This window comes from Trachypithecus francoisi, unplaced genomic scaffold, assembly GCF_009764315.1.
Source record: "Trachypithecus francoisi isolate TF-2019V2 unplaced genomic scaffold, Tfra_2.0 Lachesis_group0, whole genome shotgun sequence".
In the NCBI taxonomy this organism is placed as follows: Eukaryota; Metazoa; Chordata; class Mammalia; order Primates; family Cercopithecidae; genus Trachypithecus; species Trachypithecus francoisi.
The window spans coordinates 33,465,084-33,478,462 of NW_022681453.1; positions in this window are offsets into that span (position 1 = coordinate 33,465,084).

Consider the following 13,379-nt stretch of genomic DNA (forward strand, 5'->3'; position numbering starts at 1 on the left):
AAGAAAAAGTGGGGAATTAATAATAAATGATGGGCAGGCAAAAGCAATTTACTTTCACTCCAACATATCTTGGATCTCAAAGTACTCAATGAAATGCAGAACTTGGAGTTGATGATGTGAAGCTTTTTACTCTAAGATTCAAACGACAATACCTTTAAGAAACTTCTGAGAAAGAAAATTGAAACCCAATATTTATTCTCCTCCTCTATCTTTAGTGTAAGAATCCCCTAACCTGTGATAGATGCATAGCTGCCCAGCAAAAGACTATTATTCCCAAGCTCCCATGTAGCTAAGTGTGGCCAAATGACTGATTTGGTAGGTGGAATTATGACCTCTGTATTAGTCTGCTCTCATGCTGCTAATAAAGACGTACCCAAGCCTGGGTAATTTACAAAGGAAAAAGGTTTAACTGACTCACAGTTCTGCATGCCTGTGGAGGCCTCAGGAAACTTACGATCATAGCAGAAGGGGAGGCAAACATGTCCTTCTTCACATGGTGGCAGGAAGGAGAAGTGCTGAGCAAAAGGAGGAAAAGCCCCTTATAAAACTAAACTGTCAGATCTCATGAGAACTCACTCACTCTCATGAGAACAGCATAAGAGTAACTACCCCCATGATTAAATTACCTCCCACTGTGTCCCCCCCATGATATGTGGGGATTATGGGAACTATAATTCAAGATGAAATACAGCCAAGATGTATCAGCCTCCAAAGATAGCCAGGTCTTAATCCTTAGAAACTGAGATTGTCACCTTATAAGGTAACAGGGTCTTTGCAGGTGTGATTGAGTTAAGGATCTTGAGATGGGAAAATTATTCTGGATTATCCAGGGAGGCATTAACCACAACCACAAAAGCCCTTATGAGAAGGAAGCACAGGAAAATTACATACAGCAGAGGAGAAGGCAATGTGACCACCAGTGTAGAGACTGGAGTGATGCAGAATGCAATAGATACCAGAAGCTGGAAGAGGCAAAGAGGGGGTTCCCTTCCACAGTCACCAGAGGGGGCACAGCCTTGCTGACACCTTGAGTTCCATCACTAAAAAAGAGAACTGTGAATGAATAAACTTCTGTTGCTTTAAGCCACTGAATTTATGGTAGTTTGTTATAGCAGCCATAGGAAACTAATACAAATTAGTATGAGTTTTAGCAAATAAAATATGAGGAGAAAGGAGGTGCCCAACTACCAGCTCATGCCCTTCAAGGGAAAGGCAATAGCCTCCCTTCCTCTCTCTCTCTCTTTTATTCTGTGGTCTAGAAGGCAGACACGGTGGTGAGCTATCTTGCACCACCACCCATTATGTGAATAAAGGTAACAACCCTACAATGGCAGAGCAGAAAGATAGAAGGAACCCAGATCCCTAATATTCAGCCTGAGTTTCCAGTTTGAGAAATAAATAAAATTCTCTCTTGCTTAAGCCACAGTATTTTGGGGTCTCTTATGACAGCTAATCTGTATCCATTTTTGACTGCCATGAGATGCTCCTTGCAGACTTCAACTACAAGGAGTACAATTCACCAATAGTCAGTGGCCACAATCTGAAATCCCCTACCACGTTTGTACCCAGCCCATGCTTTCACAAGCTGCTCCTGCATAGTGACTGGGCATGGTAGAGATACTAAAGCAGTCCTATTCCTGGGAGATATGGTACTCCTATAACAGGCATCTTTGGCTCAAAGATTTCCCCACTGTCCTTGCCAAAACTTCCTTAGACAGCATGGCAGTCTAAGAAACTTAGACCCAACCTTCCTTCCCTCTGTGGTCACTCAGGGCAGACTTGTGGTTCTCCCAAACTTACCAGCTCCTGCTCCATTTTCCCTCACAGATGAATCTGCTAATAAAATCCTTGCTCATTTAATTTCATCTTGGCATCTCTTCTCAGATTAGCATACCACCCTTTCTGAGAAATTCAAGAAAAATAGGCATCTGCAAAAGTAGAAAAAAAAAAAAAAGAATTTTATCATGCAGTAAAAATAACATGCTATAAACATATTTTGTAAATACCCAAGGTACCTCTCTGTGAAACCAAGAAAGAAGTCTTGACCATCTTATACAACTTCACTTTCCCCAAACAACCTCTTGGTTATTTCCAAATTCCCCTCTGCCACTTAGAAATAAATTAGGAGGGCGATAAAGTTTTCTCTTAACGTTTAGCAAATTGTATGTTATTGGCTATTCTGAACAACTGAATGAAAAGTAAAATCCCATGAATTACCTAGTTGCTTATTTAAACATCAAACATGTAGTTGGTTGATGATAAACAGGTAAACACTCAGAATAATCTAGTTTTTTCATTAATCTTTCACCTGATTTTTTTTTTTTTTTTTTTTTTTTTTTGAGACGGAGTCTCGCTCTGTCGCCCAGGCTGGAGTGCAGTGGCCGGATCTCAGCTCACTGCAAGCTCCGCCTCCTGGGTTTACGCCATTCTCCTGCCTCAGCCTCCCGAGTAGCTGGGACTACAGGCGCCCGCCACCTCGCCTGGCTAGTTTTCTGTATTTTTTAGTAGAGACGGGGTTTCACCGTGTTAGCCAGGATGGTCTGGATCTCCTGACCTCGTGATCCGCCCGTCTCGGCCTCCCAAAGTGCTGGGATTACAGGCTTGAGCCACCGCGCCCGGCCCTTTCACCTGATTTAACATAGTGTAGATGGAGTCCATTAGCTCTGCGTCTCCACGTGTTTGCATGTTTTCATCTTGGTGAGTGCTAATCTGTCATCCTGGATGTGCAGATGTCCACACAATGTGAAGACTTGCTTAACTCTCCTCATTAGAAGTTACTGCTCTACTCCACTATAGTCTACGATTTGCACCATTAATGATAATTTATTTCATACACACACACACACACACACACACACACAAAGGCCAGGCACGGTGGCTCACGCCTGTAATCCCAGCACTTTGGGAGGCTGAGGCAGGTGGATCACGAGGTCAGGAGATCGAGACCATCCTGGCTAACATGGTGAAACCCGGTCTTTACTAAAAACACAAAAAATTAGCCGGACGTGATGGTGGGCACCTGTAGTCCTAGCTACTCGGGAGGCTGAGGCAGGAGAATGGCATGAACCCGGGAGGAGGAGTTTGCAGTAAGCCGAGATCGTGCCACTGTACTCCAGCCTGGGTGATAAAGCAAGACTCCATCTAAAATATATATATTCTTTAAGTTTTGGGATACATGTGCAGAACGCGCAGGTTTATTACATAGATATACACGTGCCATGGTGGTTTGCTGCACCCATCAACCCGTCATCTACATTAGGTATACATTAGGTATACATTCTCCTAATGCTATGCCTCCCCTAGCCCCCCACCTCCTGACAGGCCCCGATGTGTGATGTTTCCCTCCCTGTGGCCATGTGTTCTCATTGTTCAACTCCCACTTATGAGTGAGAACATGCAGTGTTTGGTTTTTTGTTCTTGTGTTAGTTTGCGGAGAATGATGGTTTCCAGCTTCATCCATGTCCTTGCAAAGGACATGAACTCATCCTTAAAGGCTGCTTAGTATTCCATGGTGTATATGTGCCACATTTTCTTCATCTAGTCTAACATTGATGGGTATTTAGGTTGGTTCCAAGTCTTTGTTATTGTGAACAGTGCTGCAATAAACATATGTGTGCATGTGTCTTTATAGCAGAATGATTTATAGTCCTTTGGGTATATACCCAGTAATGGGATTGTTGGGTCAAATGTTATTTCTGGTGCTAGATCCTGAGGAATTGTCACACTGTCTTCCACAATGGCTGAGCTAATTTACACTCCCACCAACAGTGTAAAAGCATTCTTATTTCTCCACATCCTCTCCAGCATCTGTAGTTTCCTGACTTTTTAGTGATCGCCATTCTAACTGGCGTGAGATGGTATCTCATTGTGGTTTTGATTTGCATTTCTCTAATGACCAGTGATGATGAGTTTCTTTTCACGTTTGTTGGTCGCATAAATGTCTTCTTTTGAGAAGTGTCTGTTCATATCCTTTGCCCACTTTTTGATGGTTTTTCTCTTGTGAATTTGTTTAAGCTCTTTGTAGATTCTGGATATTAGCTTTTTGTCAGATGGATAGATTGCAAAAATTTTCTCATTCTGTAGGTTGCCTGTTCACTCTGATGATAGTTTCTTTGGCTGTGCAGAAGTTCTTTAGTTTAATTAGATCCCATTTGTCTATTTTGGTTTTTGTTGTAATTGCTTTTGGTGTTTTAGTCATAAAGTCTTTGCCCATGCCTATGTCCTGAATGGTATTGCCTAGGTTTTCTTCTAGGGCTTTTATGGTTTTAAGTCTTACATTTAAGTCATTTATGTCATCTGCCTCAATGCCCTTGACAATCATTTGAGTGTGCCTACACTCCATGACCTGAAATACAATTGAGAGTCTAGAAACTTATATGTATAATCAATTGGTTTTCAACAAGAGGGCCCAAAAACTCAATGGAGAAAAAAAAAAAACAGTATTTTCAATAAATAGTACTTTAAATGGACAACTTGGATATCAAATGGACAACTTGATATCCACACGCAATAGGATAAAGTTGGATCTTTTTCTCACACCATACACATAAATTAAAATTGATCACAGACTTAAATATAAGAGATAACACTGTAAAACTATTAGGAGAACCTTCAAGATCTTAGGTTAGGGAATATTGTCTTATATATAACATGAAAATACAAGTGACAAAAGAAAATAGATAAGTGGGACTTCAAAATTAAAAATTTTTGTGCTTCAAAGAGCACCACTAAAGAAGTAAAAAGACAACCCACAAAATGATAGCAAATATTTTCAAATCATATAGCTGATAAAGAACTTTTATCTGTATTACATTAAAAACTATTATAATACAACAATAAAATGACAACCCAAATTTAAAAATATGTAAAGGATCTGAACAGACATTTCTCCAAGGAGAAATACACAAATGAGGATATACAAATGGCCAAAAAGCACTTGAAACAATTCTGAACGTTATTAGCCATTATGGAAATGCAAATAAAAACCACAGTGAAATATGACTTCAAATTCACTAAAATGGTTATAATCAAAAAGAGACACTGACAAATATTGGCAATGATATGTGAAACTGGAATCCTCATACACTATTGGGAACATGAGATTTTGCATCCACTTTGGAAAATAGGCTGGTAGTTCATCAAAAGGGTAAACATAAAATTATCATATGGCCCCCAAATTCCACTACTAGATATATTCATCCAGGAGAAATAAAAATATATGTCTGCATAAAAACTTGTACATAAATAAATGTTCATAGCAGCATTATTCATAATAGCTTATAACTAGAACCAAGTTTTCATCAATTGAATAACAGATAAACAAAATGTGTATATCTATTTAATGGAATATTATTTGGCAATTAAAACAGAATGAAATACTGAAACATAACACAAAATGGATGAACTCTTAGAATAGTATGCTACATTAAAGAAGTCAGACATAAAAGGCCATATACGGCAAGATTCAATTTATATGAAATGTCCAGAATAGGCAAATTCACAGAGACAGAAAATAGAATGATGGTTGCCAGGGGATGGGAGTAGGGAGAATGAAGAGTGACTGCTTAAAGGTATTGGGTTTCTTTTGAGGGTGAAGACTATGCTGTGAAATTAGATAGTGGTGATGGTTGTACAACTTTGTGAAAATGCTAAAAAACATTGAACTGTACACTAAAAAGGTGGATTTTATGATATATGAGCTATATCTCAACTTGTAAAAGTCTATGAGCCTCCAATAGCTTGTAAACCTTCATCTCCATTATCCCTATTAACATTGCCCATATCCTTAAATCATTTTCCCCAGTCATCAGTTAACCAATATGAGCTTCCTGCTTCACCTTAGCATATAACATAGTGAATTAAGGCTAATGTTGAAATCAATTTTACTTGTGAAAAAATAAGACATGAGCCTCTTGTTTAAAAAAAAAAGGAAACTGGGGGAAATTTTAAAAATATATATTTTACTTATCTTTTGAAGATTAAAGTTTTTGTATTTTTTTTCCCCCATAAACATCTCAGCTCTACGTGACCATACAAAATCTCTCTCCTTTTGTGGACAGGCTTGTTGCAGGACAGGGAAGACAAATCCTAATCAATGACAAATTGGTTTCTTTAAGTTTTCACATCCTTTTGTATAATTGCCTTTGAGATTGAGCTCATGGTCTCTTCTGAATTTCAGATCAAGCTGGGGCAACTGATAAATTGGCAGCCCCTACAGGGGCTCATTTTAAGCCACTTTCCTCCCACCCCAGTACTTGAAGATTAGATGAAAGTGACAGTTGTCTTGTCATACGACTATTAAAAAATTAATCTCCTTATTCAAGGGGAGGTATGCAGGCAAGTGAATTATCCCAGTTCTTCAGTGTTTTTATCTTACACCTCAGCATGACTGAAGAAGAGACATACATTACCACAACAACAAGATGCCAAAAACGCTCCCCCTGAAACATTATTTTCACGGCTGTAAACACAGTTGAGGTTTCAGAAATATCTTCTCACTATATTGACCAAGCACAAAAGGTAACAAATTATTTAACACTAACCAATCAATCTGGGCAAAATTCTGCTGTTTCATCACTACTCCAGCATTAAAGATGAAAACATATTTGCCTTTAGAAAGCAGTTCCTATGGAAATGACCATAAATAAAGACAAGTGTGAATATATAACAAGAAGTGGGGAAAATATATTCTTTTTTAAGTTGGCTACTTTGAACTGGTTGACTTGAGAAGAGTGCAGTTTCTCTTCTTTGGCAGAAAATTCTCCTTTGTTTGGAAAAACACATCAATGAGTTTCCTTGTATTGTATATATTTTTTATTTTCTATATATTCTGATGTTTTGACATCTTAAAAAAACCTTTCTAGCTGGGGAGGGACTGCCCCTCCCAGGAACAGCCAGCTCTTAGAGATAGGGAGAGCTCAGCCAGGCATGCCTTTGATATGCAAACTAACCAATCTGCAGCCCAGAGCCCGGGCTTCTCTATTTGGCCCAGACACCCCAGGAGACTATATTCCTCTTCCCTAAACATCCCAAAGCCAGATTCCAGGCAACAAGGGACCACCTCTATAATTTAGAATGCACCACATATCACTCAAACCAGCTAGTCCTAAATTGTTCACTTTGCCCTGCCTTGCCTTTCCCATAGAAATCCCCATGGACCATGGCCCCAATCCACCCCCTGTTTTGTGTTTCTGTTTCCTGCCTCCTAACCACCATGCTATCTTGCCCCTGTGTCCCTGAGTGGTATGCCCCACCTTTAGGATCTGTGAGTATAACACACTTCGCTTGCCTGGGCCGCTCCTGAGTCTCCTCTTGTGGTTGCATCTTACTGAACATCACATAAAAGAATTGAAAATACCCCTCAACTCTCCAGACCAGATAAGAGAGATCTAGAAAAAGAAAAATAAAGCTCATCTACGTAATAAATAATTAAAATTTCCCCAGTGGCGTTGGGCAAGGGAATCCTCCATATCCGTTTCCCCACCCTGCTCTGCCCTGTGTATCATCTGACCATAGGGGACTGCATTCAACAGACTCCCAAGCCCACCAGCTTCCAGCGGGGTTCTGCCAACATGTGATAACTGCCAATGACTGGAAAGTGAGGTCGGGGTGTTTATTCCCCAGGCTCTCCATCTGCTGCTTCATGGGCTAGCAGCACTTGGCATTTGTGGAAGCAAGGCATCCTTCTCCTGCAGGGTCTGTCTCCCCCTCAGGATTACCATGACATCTTCTCTGCTCTCCTCCTTCAGACCGAAGAGTGGTAACAGCTCCCTGCTGTTGCCAGCCACAGGGTGCTTCAACATAAAGTCAGCTCTGCTATAATGTGATACAGGCATTCTTGAAAATCATCATACTATGTAAAACTGTGCAATAAAAACCACAGGGCTTAGGGCAAAATGGGGCTAGAGGCAAATACACAAAAATAACACCTGTGACATGTTTTAAGAAGATAGGAACCTAATAAAAATGGTACAGTGTTACACTGGTTGAATAAGAAAGACATAAATACTAGAAGAAATATGGCACTCAGCCTTGCATTTGCTTATGTCATGGGTGTGGGGAGAGGTGTACCTTGTGAGCTATTGTGAAGTGGTGGGAATGGGTTATCTGGAATCCCAGTGAAAGCTGTCACATAGGATGTAGGTGGGTGTGGCTCGCAAGAATGCGATGAACTGAGGGCAGATGGTGGTGCATGCTCAAAGCCCTTGCATTTTGTGTATCCCTACACTGCTTGGCTCACCTGGTTGTAGTTTTCTATGTTCACTTAATGTTTCTCATGGATGAAATCACACATAAGCAAATACAAAATTATGCTCAAATTTTCCCTGAATTTTAGAGTTGATGCTGGAATGAATTACAACTTTTGGGGCTGTTGGGATGGAATGAATGCATTTTGCATGTAGAAGAGCATGAATTTGGGGTGGGGGGTTAAGGATGGAATGCAATGGAATGAATGAATGTGTCCCACACAAAAAACATATGTTGAAATCCTAACCCACAAAATGATAGCATTTGGAGGTAAGGCTTTGGAAATTGATTAGGTCATGAGGGTGGAGTCTCCATGAATGGGATTAGTGCCCTTATCAGAGAGACTCCTTAGAACTCCCTTGCACATTCCCCCAGAGAGGATACAATCAGAAATCGTCAGTCTGCAACCTGAAGCAGGACCGTCATCAGAATTCAACCATGCTGGCAACCTACTCTAGGATTTCCAGCCTCTAAAACAGTAAGAAATAAATTTTTGTTGTTTATAAGCCACCATAAGTCAATGATCTCTGTTATAGCAGCCCAAATTAAGACAAAGCAATTGCCAAGGAACTTTGAAAAATGGTTATGTCTCTTTATAAAATTCTAGTTGCTTCATGTTCTACATGATCTTGCAATCTCCACCACAGCCTGCCCCACCTCCCAGCCTGGGTACCTGCAACAACTGTGGCTTTGTGAAGATTTGGGAAAGGAAAGGAGAGGAGAATGGCATATGAGAGACAAAGATAGGCAGAAAAGACAGGGACCACAGTTGCCAACAAAAAATAATTGAGACACAAACCTCCTTCCCTGGACTCAATCAAGGAGAGGGACCTTGTAAGGAAACCAGGCAGCTCACACTGTGTTAGTATGTGACTAGGGGCCACATTCCCACTGCTAGAGAATTGCACTCTACATGCAGAAAAAGCAAATATGATTTTACTTCCACATTTTTCACCAAAAAAGCTTCCCAACTATGTTTTTCATTCCAAAAGCACTTGTTCTGCAAGTAACAAAATTTTAGGAGTGAAAATATTCTATTATTTTTTCTTCAACAAGTCATTTTCTTTTTTACCTAAGCCAGAACATAAATATAACCTAGTCTTTGCTCAAAAACATTACATTAGCCATAGAAACACACCCATGTGAAGGAATTATTAATCTTCAAAAAAAAAAAAACTGTAGCAGAAGTTGATGAAAGCTGAAAGGTATTTTTACAGATGGTTGTGCTATGATGTATTTGATTTGAAAAATATTAAACAAAGCAATACTCCACATTTCTGTTTTATTCCCTGAAAGCAATTACTACATGAAAAGGTAGACAAGCAGGACACAGTCAACAAACAAAGCCTAAAGAGTTGTCATCGGGTTCGAAATGGTCTGGAAAATAAATGAGGGCCACTCGCCAATAATATGACTATAAAATATAGCAACGAAAAATCTATATAGCGAACATACACATACTTACATCCCACATCACAGCTTGATGGAGCAGGAGATAAATGATCTAACATTGATTGTTTTTACAGGAATATGACAACCCCCCAAAGAAGAGAAACAGAACGTCTCTCCCTTCACATAAAAAGCAAATTACAGATGGAAAAAAAGTTCACTACTCTCAAAGCAAGATTCAATTAAAAAAATATGTCTGGCTTTGACAGGGCAAATTCCAGGCATAGTATATTTTCATAGAAGTTGGTCCTAAAGGAAAGATTTGAGTGCAACAAAAACCTATGGAACTTTTCACAGTTTGTCATAATTTCTCTGTAATACTAAGCAAGGATTTCTGCCTCCTTAGCTCATATTTTTCTTAATTGATCCTGCAAGGTGGTGTTATGTTTGTGATAGTGTATGTCCTTCCTGAAATCCATGTTGTATAATAGCTGCACTGCAGACATTGAATAATAACTAATACTGCCTTACAGCAACACTGTAATGGGTAGTGCTTTACTGAGGAGTGTGTGTGTGTGTGTGTGTGTGTGTGTGTGCGCGCACGCGCAAATACATGTGGTTAAATGGCAGGATGAAACTACGGGAAGGAAGAGCAGAGGCAGCTCATCTTGACCCATGAAATGTTGCAAAGACATCACAAATGGAATCATTTAATTAGAAGGCAATCCTAACTCTGGGACATCCACTTCTATCTTCAGAAACATTACACAGGAACTGTATTGTCTTTGTGTTGTGCAAAGGTTCAAGCCAACACAAAGAACCTCTGAAAGTCACGTGATTTTTGAGCCAAAACTTCTGCGCACATTCCCCTCTGCCTTGTCACCTTTCATCCACTTTGTCCAGAGCATCATTAGGGTTTCTAGACAACTTGTTCTGGATCTTGTTATAATGCTCAGAATGGCTGTCAGCAGACAGGAAAAGAGTTCCAGTAGTCAGGTTTGAGCTGTGTGAATAAATACACCCATTTGGGTGTTATCAAGCTTTTCCATTTGTCTTATCATTTCATTCTTCAGTTGACACTGTGACCCTTGGGAAGTCAAAGAAGACATTTCTCTGGTTCTTTACCCTCGACCTCAGGGCACTACAGCCTTTATTCTCTGTCCCCTATTGCCCTTTGGAGATAATTCCCTACACTTTGGTGCCTATATTACATATGCTTCAACCTGTTCTCCAAACGTTAACTGTTTGGGATTAAAATAGTTTCTAAGAAGTATTTTCAGTCTTTCCTTGAGTTTCTGCCAAATCTATGGCTCTCCACAGAAAGGAATATGCTGAGTATCAAAAACAAAATGAGGATTAGTCAGAAAGAGATAATAAATAGCACATTACTACATGTGACCAAAGCCAAAAAAAAAAGCCCAACTTGTTTGTATTTTAATGGTTTAACCATGACAACAGTTTGAGGTCTTAGTAAAGGTAATAGGAATATAGGTTTCTCATTTCTATCAAGAAGTGAGAAAACATAGGCAAGGCTTTACCATGGAAGTCATATCAGATCATTGATATTGTTTATGCAACCAGATTAAAAGATTCCACTTAAATATTTCCACAATGCATTATTTGCAATGTAAATAGTAACAGCAGCAATAAATGACAGAATAAATTGTGATGTGAATAATTACAAAATAGGAGTTGGATTAAGGTCTGCAGGACTCTAGTTCTCTCAATATTATGCTAATAAAGGGGCAGGGAAATCTCTATTGAGACCTTTGTCAGAATCTGAAGGTTTGGGTGGAGAATGCCCTGGCTACCACTTGGGAAAGAAAGAACCATGGTGCTAAAATCATAACAAACATCACTACCACAACTTATTTAATCTTATAAAAAGAAAAAAAGCCAACCCTATGAGGTTAAGACACTATTATCATCCCCATGTTGCAGATGAGAAAATCAATATCCAAGGAGAGGTGGGGTTTACCAAAGGTTACAGAGTTGATAGACGGAGCAAAGAGATAAACCCAAGCAGTAGAGCTCATATGAATCCCTGCTTAACCCCACAGTATTGTGCCTGCATAATGGGCTAGGAAAGTTACAGTGTGTATTTGCCATGTCTCGCTAGAGGATTAGGCATTTAGCCAATCACTCATGTATTTGTTTATATATTCAACAAATATACACCGAGCACCTACTATGTGCCAGGCATTAATGCTAGAGCTTGGGGTTTAATCATAAACAAGTAGGTGAGCCCTCTTCTTTTGAATTTACAATCTGGCTGGGGAAATTGGTGGTGAAAAACAGGTTACCTGCAGAGCTATGGAGGGAAATACTCGCAAGTAGTTCTGGAAGGTTAATATGCCTCAGAATTGCCTAGAGGGTTTATGAAAACACAGATTGTGCACTCCCACTCCACCCCACCCTCCACCCCCACCACTGCTACCTGCAGTTTCTGACTTAGTAGGTCTGTGTTTGGGCTTAAGAGTTGGCATTTCTAACCAGTTCCCAGATGGCGCTGATACCACTGGGCTGGAGAGTATGAGCATTGTTGCTCTAAGGGGTATTTGGTTGATGGAGAAAGAGCTCCTCATGTTATATTTTACATCTCTTGGAGATAATCCTCTGCTTAAGAAAACTAGTTACTAACTTATATAGATACAATATGAGGCCTGCCAGAAAGACTCTCTCATCCTGCCTTAAAATATCAACATGTTCTCTAGGACGGGTAACATTCAGCCACCCACAGCTATTCACATGTGGGATCTGATGGAATGGGACAGAGGACAGGTAAGTTGTTGTTGTTGTTTTAATAGCCTTTATTTTTTACAGCAGATTTAGGTTCACAGAAATATTGAGCACAAATACAGAGCTCCTGTATACCTCCTACCCCCATCTCACTCCAACAGCTCTCACTGTCAACATCCCCCACCAGACTGGTACATTTGTTGCAACTGATGAACCTCCACTGACTCATCATTATCACCCAAAGTCCATAATACATGTTAGTGTTCACTCATGTTGTACATTCTATGGGTTTGGACAAATGTATAACAACATGTATCCACCATTATAGTATCATACAGAATAGTTTCACTCCCTAAAATCTTCTGTGCCCCGTGGATTCATCCCTCCCTTCCCCCAACCCACAGTTTTGCCTTTTCCAGAATGTCATATAGTTGGAATTCTACAGTGTGTATCGTTTTCAGATTGGCTTCTTTCATTTATCAGTATGCATTTAAGATTCCTTCATGGTTTTTTGTGGCTTGATTGCTCATTTCTCTTTGTTGCTGAATAATATTCTGTTCCCTGGATGTATCATTGTTTATTTATCAATTACTGAAGGACATCTCGGTTGTTTCCAAGTTTTGGCAATCATGAATAAAGCTGCCATAAACATTTATGAGCAGGTTTTTGTGTGGATACAGATATTTACTTTTTAACCATCTGGCAAAAACGTGCCTATAACTTGTATTTTTGTGTATTTCACAATGAAACATCTTTATATTATATTTTAATTTTAAATTTTTTGTTTTATTAACTAAACTTTTTTTGTTTTTTTAAGTTGGTAAAACGATATGTAATTATCGTGTACGTCATGATGTTTTGAAGTATACATACATTGTGAAATGACCAATTTTAGCTCATTAACACATTTTATTGGCTCTCATAGCTATTTTTGTGGAGAGAACACACCATTCACCCTCTTAGCAATTTTCAAGAGTATAATATATTGTTATTAACTGTAGTGA